This window comes from Mauremys reevesii, linkage group 8, assembly GCF_016161935.1.
Source record: "Mauremys reevesii isolate NIE-2019 linkage group 8, ASM1616193v1, whole genome shotgun sequence".
Taxonomy (NCBI): Eukaryota; Metazoa; Chordata; order Testudines; family Geoemydidae; genus Mauremys; species Mauremys reevesii.
Window position 1 is genome coordinate 14,926,559 of NC_052630.1, and position 15,427 is coordinate 14,941,985.

Sequence of the window (15,427 nt, forward strand, 5' to 3'; positions counted from 1 at the left end):
ACATTGCTTGTGCCTGCACACACAGCACTCCTGTTGGCGGCACGTGTCCATGGTTGGTGCTCTAACATCGACAACGAGAGTAGCGCGCTGTGGTTAGCTCCTCCCACTGTGCTACTCGCCACCTTCTGCAGCTAGACGTTGTCAGACGGTGGTATGGCTAGCAGTGCATCATGGGTGTGGGCTCAGCGTCCCATGCTGTAGTTTCTTTCTGGCCCAGCATTCCACGGGCTTCTGACTGCATTTTTGTGGCATTTTTCAATGGCCCCTGTATACTGTGCACCTGTCATCGCTGTCTGAAAGGATGGAGCCTGCATGGCGCTCACAGTCACTGTTATGAACACATTGTGCTTGGTCATGCAGTATATCATGAGCTCCAAAGCTGAAGCTCCTGTGTTCCATGGAAAGAAACAACACCAGATTACTTTTGGCATTTATGGAGCAGCTGAACATGGTGGACCATCGCTTTTGGGTTGGGGAAACAAACACTAAATGGCGAAAGCGCATCGTTACAGAGTTCTGGGATGATGAGCCGTGGCTGCAGAACTTTCAGCTGTGGAACACCAGCTTCCTGGAACTGTGTGTAGAGCTCGCGCCAGCACTGCAAGGCAAAGACACCAAAATGAGAGCTGCCCTCTTGGTAGAGAAGCGCATGGCAATTGGTGTGTAGAAGCTGGTGACTTCAGACTGCTATTGGTTGGTTGCAAATCAGGTTGGAGTTGGGAAGTTGACCACTGGGGCTGCAGTAATGCAAGTGTGCAAGACCATTAATCACATCCTGCTACAAAGGACTGCGCCTCTTGGAAATGTGTGTGAAATAGTGAATGGCTTTGTGGCAATGGGATTCCCTAACTGCGGCAGGGTGATCGATGGCATACATATCCCAATTTTGGCCCCGGACCATCTTGTGATGGAGTACCTCAATAGAAAGGGATACTTCACTATGGTATTGCAGGCACTTGTGGCTCACCATGGGCATTTCATGTCATCAATGTTGAGTGGTCTGGGAAGGTGCATGCCGCATGTGTTTTCAGGAACAGTGGCCTGTACAGAAAGTGCCACGTAGGGACATTCTTTACAGACAAGAAGATTCCAGTGCGGGATGCTGAAATGCCCATAGTGAGCCCGGGAGCCCCAGCATACCTTTATGCCCATGGCTCATGAAGCCTTACATGGGAAACCTGCACAACATCGAGGAGTGCTTCAACAGCAGGTGCAGAATGACCGTAGAATGTGCCCTTGGCAGATTAAAAGTGAGTTGGCGCTGCCTTTATGGCAGGTTAAACCTAAATGAGGAAAATAGTCCCATTGACATAGCAGCCTGTTGTGCACTCCATAATATTTGTGAGGTTAGGGGTGAAATATTTCCCCTTGGGTGGAGTGCCTGGCTGCTGAATTTGAGCCGCCAGATACCAGGGTGATTAGAGAGGAATAACGGGTGGGTGAGGCTGGCATTCGAATCAGGGAGACTTTGAGGCAATATTTTGACAATGAGCACCACTAATGTGTCTTTCCATACAGCACTCTGCCATGCTTTGTTAACTTACTGCTATGCATGAAAATTGTGATGATTCCTGACTGGGATTTGTAGTCCGCAAATGATCGAACTGCCACTACGTATTACTACCAGCAGCAACCCCCATGTGTAGGAGACAAATAAAGATTGGTTATTTTTCAGAGAATTTGTTTTTATTAAATACCAATTAACAACACACACAAAAGGCTTGGTGGGATGGGAGCTAAGAGTGCAGGGTAGGCGCTCATAGCTGTGTGTAAGGCCAGCTATCATTTTGAAAGCTGTCTAAAGGGGTGGAGTGAACGGAGTACCGCGATGTTCTGGGAAGTTGCAAGGAATGTTTGGGAGGAGTTTCGGGAGGGCATAGAAAGCAGTTCTGTATTGGCTGTGGGAGCGGAGGGTGAGAGGGTGGAACAACCATGTATTCTGCCTGGAGCGTGATTAGGAATCTCAACATCTTTCTTTGCGCTGCCATTGCTTTTATCATCCACTCCTGGCCCTTTACAATGTGCTCCTCACTCTCCTTTCTGTCCAGCCTTTCTATTTTAAATTTTTTCCTTCAGGGGCTCTCTCCACTCCTTGCATTCTCTTATTCCTGCCTCTGTGGATTGGTGTATCTCTCAGAACACATCCTCCTTGCTCCACCTTGGTAACTTCCTTATCTAGAAAAGGTGCTCTGCCAGTGTGTAAGGGATTCCCCTGAAGGCCACAGCTGCAGAAGCACAAGAAATGATACACAGAAGCACAACTGTTAGCTCACACACAGCATTGACTCATGATAGTAAAATGCACCTTTATTTACATACATATGAATCACTTTCTCACTATCCTTGACAAGCATACATCTTGATGAACACCCTAAACATGGTGAGTTAACCCGGGGGTGTGGGGGGGGGCGAGTTGGGTGTTCACCAGGAGGCAGCTCTAGCAATTTCGCCGCCCCAAGCACGGCGGCATGCCGTGGCGGGGGGGGGGGCGCGCTGGCGGTCGCCGGTCCCGTGGCTCCAGTGGACCTTCCGCAGACGTGCCTGCGGAGGAGCCGCTGGTCCCGCGGTTCCGGTGAAGCATACGCAGGCATGCCTGCAGGAGGTCCACCGGAGCCGCGGCCCAGCGGACCCTCTGCAGGAACGCCTGCGGGAGATTCACCGGAGCCACTTGCCGCCCTCCTGGAGACCGGCGGAGCGCCCCCCGCGGCGTGCCGCCCCAAGCACGCGCTTGGCATGCTGGGGCCTGGAGCCGGCCCTGGTGTTCACTATGGGGGCAAAGGGTCTAGGTGTTTTTTTAAGCAGATCACTGCAGGTCACTAGAGACAATATTGTAAATTCTGCCACCATTTTCCACATGTGAGTGTCATTTAAGCAGATATCTCACTCCTGAGGATAAGCAAGGATGCAAGAGTACATCTCCTGCACACATTCAGCTTCAGCCCTGGTCCGTACGCTGCTCGCCTGTGTGCCACTTTGGTCCCTGCACAAGTGAGTGCTGAATGGTGCGGGAAAGTTTCCTACACTGCGGGAAGGAACACAACATCTCTGTCAAGGAACCTTTGGCAGCGGATTGGCACATACAGCCAGGAAAGTTTCCTTGTGCTCTCCCTGGAGGATTCCTGTGAAATCTCGGTGTGCATTAACACATGGTTCTGTCGTGCTGCTTAGGTGCACAAGGGAATGTGGCACACACACTCAAACACAGCTAGTCTTGTACATTTCTATCCCTTCACCCACTACTAGAATATATAGAGCACAGCTCTACCTCATATAACTGAGCAGCATCAACTCAAAAAGATCACTTACCAGGGCTCTCCTCCCGTGCATCACGCATGCCAGAGATGGACTGCTGGGAGTGGTTAGACCCCTCTGGAGTGGAAAAGAGGTCCTGACTCACCACACCACTGGACGACTCTGCCATGGGCGCCACATCATTCTCCACCTTGACAGCCTCATCCATGACTTGATCTTCAAGATTGAGTCCACTGTCCGCCATCTCCAGCCCCACCAAAGTTAGGGTTGCTAACTTTCTAATTGCACATAACTGAACACCCTTGCCCCACCCCTGCTCCGCCCCTTCCATGAGGTCCCACCTCTTCTCTGAGGCCCCACCCCCATTCATTCCAGCCTCTCCCCATTGCTCGCTCTCCCCCACCCTCACACACATTCACTGGGCTTGGGCAGGGGGTTGGGGTGAGGAAGGGAATGAGGTCTCCAGCTCAGGGTGCGGGCTTTGGGTGGGGGGGCATAAATGAGGGATTCGGGGTGCAGGAGGAGCCTCCAGGCTGGGGCAGGGGCTTGGGGAGGCGGTTAGGGCTTTGGCTCGGGTGCAGGCTCCGGGGTGGGGCTGGGGATGTCAGGTTTGGGATGCAGGAGGGAGCTCCGGGCTGGGGCAGGGAGTTGGGGGGTGCAGGCTCTGGGGTGGGGCCAGGGATGACGGGTTGGGGTGCAGGAGAGGGCGCTGGTTGAGGCCAAGGGGTTCGGAGTACAGAGAAGGCTAAAGGGTGGGGCAGGGGGGTTGGAGTGCAGAAGGGGATTTGGGCTCTGGGAGAGCATTCAGGTACAGGAGTGGGGGGTCCAACCTGGGGCAGTCAGCTGGGGTGCAGGTGGGGGTGCGGGGTCTGGGAGGGAGATAGGGTGCGTGAGGGTGTTCCAACCTGGGGCAGGCTCCCTGCTTGCCCTGGCTCCACGCTGCGCCCGGAAGTGGCTGGCATATGCGGCCACTAGGCGGAGGTGTGGCCAGGCAGCTCTGCGCAGCATGTGCTGCCCATGCCGCTGGCACTGCCCCCGCAGCGCATACTGGCCAATGGGAGCTCCAGAGCTGGTACTAGGGGCGGGGGAAGCATGCAGAGCTTCCCTGATCAGCCCTATGTCTAGGGGCTGCAAGGACATGCTGGCAGCTTCTGGGGAGCCACGCGGAGCCAGGGCAGGCAGGGAGCCTGCCTTAGCCCCACTGTGCCGCTGACCTGACTTTTAACGGCCCAGTCAGTGGTGCTGACCGGAGCCGCCAATGTCCCCTTTTGACCGGGTGTTCCCTGTGGCCAGGACCAAGGACAGGTGGGGGGGTTGGACAGAGGGGAGGAAAAAGGACACTAAGCCCCTGCCTGGGGTGCTGCTATGGAGCCTGCCAGATGGGCTGGGAATAGCTTCCCCTCTCTACTCCAACACACATCTGAGGGGCAGAGAGGCTCCCCCATACCCGCCTGTGTAGTGTCCAGCTGCTGCTGTGCAGGGCTCTGGGCGGCTCTGGCACATGCAGGGCGGCCTTGGCACCTCCTGTGCAGGAGAGTCTTGGCTTTGCCCTGAGTATTGGCCCAGCCAGAGGCAGGAGGTTGCCTGCCGGGCAGCCTTCAGGTGTGCTGAGCGCTCCCACCAGGGGCTGGTTCTCCGCTGCGTGCTGGAAGTGGGACACGCCCCGCCGGGGGCTTATGGAGGAGCAGTGGGGATGGTGAGGGGGCAAAGGGGTGAAGCGGGAGAGGACAGCGTGGAGGGGAGCATGTAAAGCACCGCTGGGTGGGCAGCAGAGGCAACATATAGGGCCATCATGTGACCTCCAAATCTTTAAAAAATCCGCCCCCCCAAGTATCACTAGTTATGAGTCACTAGCTCTCACCCAGGTGGTTTTAGTCAGCAAAGCAGCAGAGTTTTGTTGGCGGAAGGAGCATTGCAGCGTGGACACCATCACTGTTTTGTCGATGCCATCTGACTTGTCGACAAAACGATGTAGTGTAGACAAGGCCTAAGACAGGCTTTCTTGGCCCTGCCTTAGCTCAGGACTTGCTGACTTCTTGCCCTCCTTCCCAGACCTACAGGCATCTATGATCACAGCGTGGCTAGATTGTTAAGCTAAAATAATTAGCACTGATCAAGTTAACACTGTTGATATTTTAATATTCTGTTGAGGGATAGCTCAGTGGTTTGAGCATTGGTTTACTAAACCCAGGATTATGAGTTCAATTCTTAAGGGGGCCATTTAGGGATCTGGGGCAAAAATTGGTCCTGCCTAGTGAAGGCAGAGGGCTGGATTCAATGACCTAAGGTTCCTTACAGTCTAGGAGATTGGTATATCTCCAATTATTACCTTTTTTTACCTTTAACTCCCATCATTAGTCTTGGCAATTAACACCACATTGAGATGCACAGAGCAGCCAGCACGTCTCTTCAATCTATCCTTCAGAGATGTAGCCCTGATTCATAGTCAGGTGGTTTTCTTTGCAGTTATAGAACTACTTGTAACAGCTGGGTGACTATGCAGCCAAGATTTGTATAGTCTGATATTGCAATTTTTTTTGAGGTGGTGACTGAATATTTAAGATATCTGTAGGAGCCTGATTTAGAGCCCTCCACGTCTTTCCCTGGATTATATTTTATTATAACACATTCACTTTTTTGTTCTGATCATTTACCCCATAGAAGTAAGCAATAAAAGCATTATTAATGTGACAGCAATTTTCATGGTGCCTAGGATGCTTCTTTCCTCATCAGGGTACCTTTAATTGACCATATCAAGATAAAAATGTAATAGTAAATGTCCTTCCTTTTATATGTTGCCTTTTTCTATAGTGACCATTAAAGGGTCTTTTTTGCACCAGTTTAAGCCACTGTAGATAGATAATGTTATGCAATGACCAGCTTAAAACTAAAATTTGCTTTATAGCAATATTTGTAAATATTCACATTAAAGAGAGGGAGCAAGAGCAATGAAAGAGTAGCCACGGTAATTAGAGGTCACTGCAAACCACAAAATTGGGACGAAGCCCCAGTGTTTCCGGGTGTTCAGATATGGGATGTTGGTTTGGGCTTATCTAGACGCTAACTTTGCCTAACATCAAATTATACATCACCTGGTGTAATGAAATTAGAAAAACTGCAATTTAGTTATTTGTATGCAATTACAGCATACAAATACCATGAAGTGACTATCAGTTGTTATCGGCAGGACGGAAATTTCCTATGATCAATTCAATTGCAAGATTAGAAACAAAAGTCTAATTTTTCCCTTTTATCTATATCCTGGAAGCAGATATAAAGTCATGAACAGTAATGACTTAGCCAATTGTGCACAAAATCTATTTATATTTTCAGTGTTTTTCCGGCAGCTTCAGCAACTTCACGTCTATAAGTAGTGACACTTTTTCCAGAATCACACAGCAAGGTATTGTAAATAAATCCTCTTGATTCACAATTGCTAGATATTTGAATAATATATAATCAGACATGGGTGTAAGGTTTTCATTTATTCTAACTTGCTTCTGCTTGTTAGCCTGCAACAATCATGTGGTCCTGGGAAGGCACAGAATCTGCTGGGTCACCTATTTAAAAGAAATCATCAAGATACTGGACAACATTACAAAGCAGAAGGTAGGTGAATTCTCCAGAGTGATCCTTTCACTATTTGATGGGAGGGACAGACGACTTTATTCAGGTTCTGTAACTGCTGAAGTAAACATAAGAGCTGAGCTGACAGTGGCGGGCAAAAAAAATTGTTAAGCAAACTAGAGTGAAATCATCCTCCAGTGGCTCCTTGAGGAGAGCAGATAACCCAAGGTTAGCTTGTGGGTTATCGGCTTGTCTAGCCTCATGTCTCCTCTCTCTCTTTTTGCCTTGATCAAGGTTTCCTGTGGTGAGATGAATGTGACGAATATTTTTGCAAACACCGAGGTAAGAGAAAAATAAATCATCCTAAATCAGGCATAGCATATGGGTGTTCTGGGCTTCACCAAGAAACCCTGTTCAAAGAATGGTAGGCAACTTGTGTAGCAGTAACAGTGCAGGTAGAACTGAAGAGTTTCCTCTCTTAGCTGGGGAACTGGACAAAAATACACTCCAACATACTGATGATGAACAATTCTGTTTCTTGTTCTGCTAGAGATAAAACTGAAGAGAACTCCTGAGTTAGAGTCGAGGCCACTATTCAGATTATAAAAAGTAGAAGCCTGCAGGCCGCCTTCAGGCAAAACGCTTCCGCCTGGAGGTTTTCAGAATTTAGCAGAAACTAGTTCTGGTAAGAACGTTTGTAAGCGTTCTATTCAGCTGCTTTCAGCAAAGAGCAATCCCACTTCCACCTTTTCATGTTCTCTGTATGTATAAATATCCCCTGTCTGTGTGTTCCATTCTATGCATCCGAAGAAGTGAGCTGTAGCCCACGAAAGCTTATGCTGAAATAAATGTGTTAGTCTCTAAGGTGCCACAAGTACTCCTGTTCTTTTTGCGGATACAGACTAACACAGCTGCTACTCTGAAACCCACAGAGCAGTGACAGGATTGCTGGGACTACAATAACTGAAAGGATTTACAGGCTCTTTACCTTTGCCGGCACAAGCGAACACACTGCAAAACTAAAAAGAATTGAAACTTCCTTTTTCTTGGAGCTGTCTGTGTGTGTATGTGTCTGTGTGTGTGTGTCTGTCTCTCTCATACACACATCATTCTATATTGCTATTTCTGGTTAGGCAGAACATCCTTCTAGTCCCACTTATCTGGAGGAAGCTTGTTTAGTTAGCACTTAACGATTTAATAGCAGATAATGAAGTCTCAGATGCCTTTTTTTCCCTCTGAAAACTGCTGCCTAAGTCAAGTATCTGTATCTCTCCAGTTCCTGCATTCATAGAAAGGTGATGTTCTATCCCGCTGCGGCAAGGCAGCTCATGATCCTACCTGATCTTATGGGCAGTCCCCTCCACGCTGCTGAACCCCTCTTCCACTTCTGGGAGAGGGGGTGACAAGCCAGGCACTGCACACCTTGTGCCCCACTGAGCGTGGCTCTGAACTGCCTCCAGCTGGACTGGCACACAAGGGAATGTTGGGACTGAGTGGGGGTGGGGGGAAGAGTCACTGGATGCTGGGAACACCAGGCTTGGGGTGTGCAGTGGTGGCAGGAGGATCAAAAAAACTTCAAAAACAGACTCCAAAGAGAGACTGCTGAACTAGAATTAATATGCAAATTAGATACAATTAACTCAGGCTTAAACAGAGACTGGGAATGGTTGGGTCATTACACTAATTGAATCTATTTCCCTATGTTAAGTTCTCCTCACACCTTCTATGGGTCATCCTAACTATCACTTCAAAAGTGTTTTTTCTCCTGCTGACGATAGCTCATCTCAGTTGATTAGACTCTTCCTGTTGGTATGCATACTGCCACCTTTTCATGTTCTCTGTATGTATAAATATCCCCTGTCTGTGTGTCCAATTCTATGCATCCGAAGAAGTGAGCTGCAGCTCACGAAAGCTCATGCTGAAATAAATTTGTTAGTCTCTAAGGTGCCACAAGTACTCCTGATCTTTCTGCTGCAGAGAGGCTGCCATGCCACCTGCTGTCTCCCTGCAGGTTGCAGTTTGTATTGGGGAGGGGAAGGTAATGCAGATGCCAGCCTCACAGCCCGTTTGTAGAAAGGCAGGAATGGTATGAAGAGGCAGAAATTTCACCCAGAGCCCATTCCCTCCCCCACCACACACACACACACACACTCCCCAGGCTTCACTTTTGGCACACACTGTTTTATAACAGGTCTTGTAAAGTTTTCATTGTCAATCAGTGGCATTGTACATTGGCCCCTTCATGGAGGATGCTCACTGAAAAACCACTGGCATGGTGAAATTAGTGTTCAGCAGGAAACCACCGTTCACCCAATTGCCATGGAGTTTACTGATGCTGTCAATATGTTTTTCTTATAGTCATATTTATTCAGGCTGATCTAACAAACCAACATTTCTTTTTTTCTCATCCAGTTTATGGCATCTACAAGTTTAGTGAACGTACACCAAGGTCCAACCTGTGCACCCCTCGTCCTGGTAAGTCACATCCAAAGAGTACATTACCATGGAAGCTTTGGCATCAAAGACTAAGTTTGCTCTGGGCTATGGAAAGCAGAGTCCAACAGGACATTCTTACAGACCAGGGTAGCAAGTGAGATCGTCAAGCACATCAGGCTCTGGGCAGAGATGTTGCATCAACACACCTGTAATGTAAATCATCTGTTTTAAGGTGTTTCTAGCTTTGTCTGAATCTGTTCAGATGCAGCTAGCATCTAGTGGTTTTCAGCCGTGGAAGAGGATGGCTTCTAAAATTGTTTAGAAAAGGCAAAAGGACTCTAATAGCTGCTGACACTTCAATTACTTCTAAACTGCCTCCTTCCCCCCCCCCCCCAATAATCTTATAGTTAACTCTTAGGTAGCACTTTTCCTATTTAAAGCATTTGAGAAATATTAACTGACTATGGACAACCCTCCCTCTGAGTTGGGCAGTATTATGCCCATTTAACAGATGGGAAAATGGAGGGAGTGAGGTTAAAAAGTATATGCTGTCCCCATGCCTGCCTATTTTCCCCTTGGAGTTCTCAATTCTCAATCTCATAATCAGATCTATGCTTCAGTTGACACTGGGAAGTGCTCCTTGCTTATGCTTCCCTTGGAGTTGGTGCAAGAGAGGAGCCCCTGAATCAGGGCTTTTACTTCAACATTCTTAATTAGAGAAAGGCAAATCTCTAACTATGTAGAGACTGATGTGAGGCATTTTATTTAGCCTGGAGTGTTAAGAACTGCCTTTTTTTCCTGAAAAGTTAGCACTTCCTTCTCTGCTGCTAGCTGAAACCAGAACTTGTAGGTACATATATATATACACACACAGTGTGAGTAGGAACAAAAGCAGGAAGTAACCATAGCTTTTTCACATCTCATGGTTTTATTTCAAGGTGCTGTTTTCTTCCCCGTCCCTCAGAATCAAAAGTGGATTGCATCTTCCCAGTGTTCATCAGCTATTAATAAAGTCTCTGCTATTGCCGTGCAGTTATGTTTATCATCCAGTGAGAGTTTCTAGAAACGGGATACACTTTTTTCTTTTTTCTTTCTTTTAGAAAAAGGAGACATTTGATATTTTATGCAAAGCTGCAACGGTTGTTGAAAATGGTCGCCGCTGCCATCCCTACAAATTTCCCTTGGAAGCCATTTATGTTAATTTAAGACAGCTAATTCAGCAGGTGAGTAATGTCCTTGCATCAGAGTCAGCCTTTTTGGCCAGGGTATACACAGTGGCAGATTAACCACTGGTCCAAGAGGGGGGACCCCAGAAAAATGGATGCTCCTGTGCCCTGACCCACTCTGCTCAGTGCTCCTGTCAGGGAGTGGGGTCAGGACACAGGGGCTTGCCCCATTCTGCCTGGCGCTCCTGCCAGGGAGCAGGGCGAGTGCCCACGCTCCGACTCCACTCCCCGGCAGGAGCACCAAGTGAGTGGAGCAGGGCAAGCCCCCACACCCCAACCCGCTCACCGGGGGGGGAATGCAGGTGGAAGGGGTGGGGAGGGGCCCCCACTTGCTCTGGCTCAAGCCTAATTGCTTCTGTACGTACAGCTCCTGGCACAATGGGATTCTGGTCCATGACTAGGACTCCGAGGCACTACCCTACTAGAAATAATATGGTCCTGTGTTTTCAAATAGGATACATTTTAAAAGTACATTCATCATTTTTCACTTTTGAGGGAACCGCACACAGAGCTCAACCAAGTGTTTTTCTACTGACTGGCTGCTTGCATGACTTTTTTCACCACGTCATGGGTAATACAAACAAATCCTGCTGAGTAATTCATAAATTCACATACATTTCATAGTTTTTCATCATTCAAGCCACATTTGGCTACAAACTATATGAGAAAAGCCTTCTCAAAGCAGGTCTAACCACAAGAAAGGTGTTTGTTCTTGCCACCAGTTAGCAGCTAAAACCACCACCATAAACTAAGTACCTCAGCAATTGTACTAACATCTCTGATGTGACATTTCCCTTATAGGTACCCTGTCCGGTGAAGGCAGACAACACTATTAAGTTGAAACATTTTCTAGAGAACCTGAAAGATTTCTCCCAAAGGATAATGAAAGAAAAAGTACAGTAGAATTAGAGGATAAAATTTCCCATTCACAAATGTACAGTGGCATTGTATTATTATTAATTATTATTAAAGATTATTTATAATTAACCTTAAAATAAAGTGGTTTTGGATCAATGTTGCTGACATGTTATAGGAGCCATTTGTTGGTAACCATTGGTAGAGCATCAGCAATGTACTTGGTTTATTCAGAAGACAGAGATATAAAGACAGTCTCTGCTCATGGATCGTACAATGTAACATAGGAATGGGAGAGCCAAAATGCGCTGGGAGAAAGACAAAGCATTTTTTCTTCTGTCCTCTTCTCTGCTCACCAACCACACACAAAAGAACAAGCGTGTGTGTGTGGGGGGGGCTTTATTAGGGAACTGAGGGAGGAGTGTGTTTCTTTCACACTGGAATTGCAAAGTTATTACAGGCACACGGAAGGAACGGAAGGTCTGAACTTGGGAGAGGGAGAAGGAAAGTAGGACGAGGTGAGGAGCAGATGTTTAATATTGATATGGTGGACAAGGGCAAGTCTGCGAAGGGTTTGAAGGAAGGTGCGGTGTGGGAGGAGCAATGGGTGAAGATAATTTAGCAGCTGCAGTTAGGACAGGAAAGGAGAGCTAAATACCACAACGAAGGTGGTTTCAGTAATCAAGAAGGGAGGGAACCAAGGCACAGGGACTGACAAGTTACACCAGAAAAGAGGATCAGATTTTGATGATTGTGTGGTGTGAGCAGTGAGAATTGGTGCTAGCCCAGATGCTTCAGAAGGAGCTATAAGTCCAACGACAAGATGCCGGTGTTAGTGACAGCAGAGGAGGAATTGAGCCTGGGAGGAAAGCTAAGGAGCCTTGCTTGGTTTCAGCTGGCAAAAGGCAAGAAAGAATCCAAAGCGTCTGAGTCAAATGGATGGTGGGAAGCAGTCGTTAAAGCCATTAATAGAATATTCATAGAGTCTATTTTGCAAATCCAGTGTTCAGAAACGTGATCTTATGCAAGCAAGCTACAGGGATGGCATAAACCTAAGGCCAGCAACAGCAAGCCAGTGGCTCAGAAGTACATAGAAGTTGGCTACATGCTTTAAAGGGCAATATCAATTCTAGAGCCATGAGGTGGTCACAGGTGATTTTGCAGAATCCTTCATACAGTAGACCTCAGATTTCCTCTTTGAGTGCTCAACTCAGTGCAGCACGCGCCATCACCACCCCACTTTACTACTATCAACAATTCAAAGAGGCGTTTGTGACAGCAGCAGCAAAGGGCAAGAAAGGAGAAAGACCAGAGGGGGCAAGAACAAGAAGTCTGAGCTGAACACCTCCAGACTCCTGTGGCATTCAGAGCAGGGGATTAGTTTCAAGTCTTTCTATCAACAAAATGCCTGACGCAGCAGGTTACACTTAACTTCAGCAAAAAGTGTGGGAGATTTCTGATGAAACACAGCATGCAGTAGCTTTGGAAAGTCCCTGTACTCCAGTAGGGTTCAACTGGTACATCAGCTGAGTCAGAGTATTCTCAATGGAACTGCTCAGTTATCTATCGAAACCCTTTATCTATTGCCTGCACATAGCCCATGAATGATTTTCTTCTGCGAAAGGAAAGCATTCTAATACACAGTATTGTGTGTGTCAACAAGTCATTCCTTACAGCAGAGGAAATGGAACTTAACTTCTAAAAACCTCAGCTAATTTTGCAGCAGCCTCGCAACACTGTTTAGAGTAGGTGAGTATGGTTAACAACACCAAGAGCACATTTTTTAACACACAAAATCAAGAGCAGTTTCAAAATGCTCCCCAATCCGTCATCTCAACTTCTACATGCAGGGACTATTTTTTTTTGTTTGTGTACACAACGCATAGGCCAATGGGCCCCTAATCCAATCACAAATAAATACTACAAACTGGGACGCTACCTACCATCAACTCGAGCCTCTCCCCAACCCCCCACCCCGACCCCATTCCCAGGAGAGCAGGATGGGTTGAAGGGAGAAAGGAATTTTTCTGAGGTGAGAACACTATTCCAGAGGATGGCTGCTGGCAGTGAGACTACTAGCAAGGGTGGATTACCATACCAATCCGAGTGGTCTCCAACGAAGACAGCTGAATCCATTCAGAGCTTTAGGGATAGCTTTTCAGTAGTACTCAGCACCCAGCTGCTTCCCCGATAGATTGGTTAGGTAAGAATCAATTTTGAAAATCTGGTTCCTATACAGAAAGTGTTGCCTTTAATCTATAAATCAAGAAATGAATGGGCAGCCACTGCAGCTGACAGAGCAGAGGGACCGTGTGCCCAGCAAGAATCACCACCTGAAAGGTGGGGCAACTCAGAGCCGGTGCAACCATTTAGGCGACTAGGGCACTAGGATTGGGGGGGGGGGCGGCATTTTCTTCGCCAGCGATGGCGTGCTCGGGGAGAAGGTGGGGCAGGGGTGAGCTGCTTCACTTCTCCCACCTCCCAGGCTTGCGGCGCCAATCAGCTTAGGCGCCGCAAGCCTGGGAGGCGGGAGAAGTGAAGCAGCGACTGCACGCTCAGGGTGGAGGCCGAGCAGGGGTGAGCTGGGGCAAGGGGTGCCTCAAGGTGGAGGGTGGGGAGCTGCCGCGGGGGGGGGGGGGGGTGCCAAAAAGCGGGGGCTCGGGGACGGGGGAGGGTGCAAGGTGGAAGTTTCACCTAGGACACGAAACATCCTTGCACCGGCCCTGGGCCAACTCTATTCTGCGTAAGCTAAAATTTTTAAATGGTCAAATTACTCTTTCTGCAGTCAACACAGGTGGAAGATTGCATCTGAAAAACACTAGGTATTGCATTTGTGGTATGGTCAGATCTCAGAGCAAAGCAGCATGAAGCCAGCCTAGTGGTGGAATAGAAGACTTCCCAAGAACACCAAGATGGTGCATGAAGTTGTGGTGGGAATTCAGTAGGTAGCACTTGGCTCTGAGTCACCCCAGGGTGTAAGTAGGAGCCCTACACTGCTGCAAGAACCATCTTTTTGGCTAAAGCCTAGATAGTCTGACCACGTTATTAAAGATTCCATGACACTTTCGCTAAAAGTAGATGTGTTAAATGTTAGTTTCTGGACTAATTCTAGGGCAGGTAATTCTATTCGTCCTAGTTAAAAGTCCCCTGAATTTGAATTGGATACAATCTTCACTTCTGCTCCTCAACTGCATACAACATTACACAATTTAAGAGTATCTAGGTTTGTTTCGAGAGCATGCCACATTTCAGTAGTGGGTGAGATGTCTTAAGGAAAAAAAAGCAGCTCTAGCCCGACCAGGAGTTTGAGGCTTGAAGCAAGAATCACTGGGTGAAATTTTATGTTGATCAGACCAGTGCTCATGATGATCCCTTCTGACCTTAAAAACCTATGCTCCTTATTGCTCACGTCCCTCGCAGGGTGACGGATTTAGTTAACATTGGATAAAACATTTTTGAGATCCTTGGATGAAAGATGCTCCAGAAGTGCAATTATGGGCTATCATATTTCAAAGCTCTATTGGTGACCTTAGCTACTATCCTTCAAATGACCATTGGAAGGATCAGTCAACGCAGTTGTTGTGTACACAGCAGAACAGCCATACCAGGTCATACTAATGGTCCATCTAGCTCAGCATTTTGTCTTCTGACGGTGGCCAGTGTCAGATGCTTTAGAGCAGGGGTAGTCTATTTTTTTTTTGTCAAGGTCCAAATTTCTTTGTCAAGGTATAGTCAAGGTCCACATTCCTGGGAACATTTAAAAAAACAATAATAAACGATAAGTAAAAAGATTTCAGGGTCCATTCAAAAGCATCTTGCGGTCAGGATTTGGCCTGCAGTCCACCTGGGGTGGCCAATACAAAGGGGCGGCACTCCGTCCGGTATCGGGACGGCACATCCGGGTCTTCAGCGGGAATTTGGTGGCGGGTCCCGCATTCCCTCTCTTCCGCCAAAGAGGAAGAGAGGGAGTGAAGGACTTGCCGCCAAAGAAGCTGCACGATTGAGCAGCCACCGAAGTGCTGCTATTTATCTTTTTTTTTTTTCGCCGCTTGGGGAAGCAGAAAAGCTGGAGCCAGCCCTGGTTCCAGCGT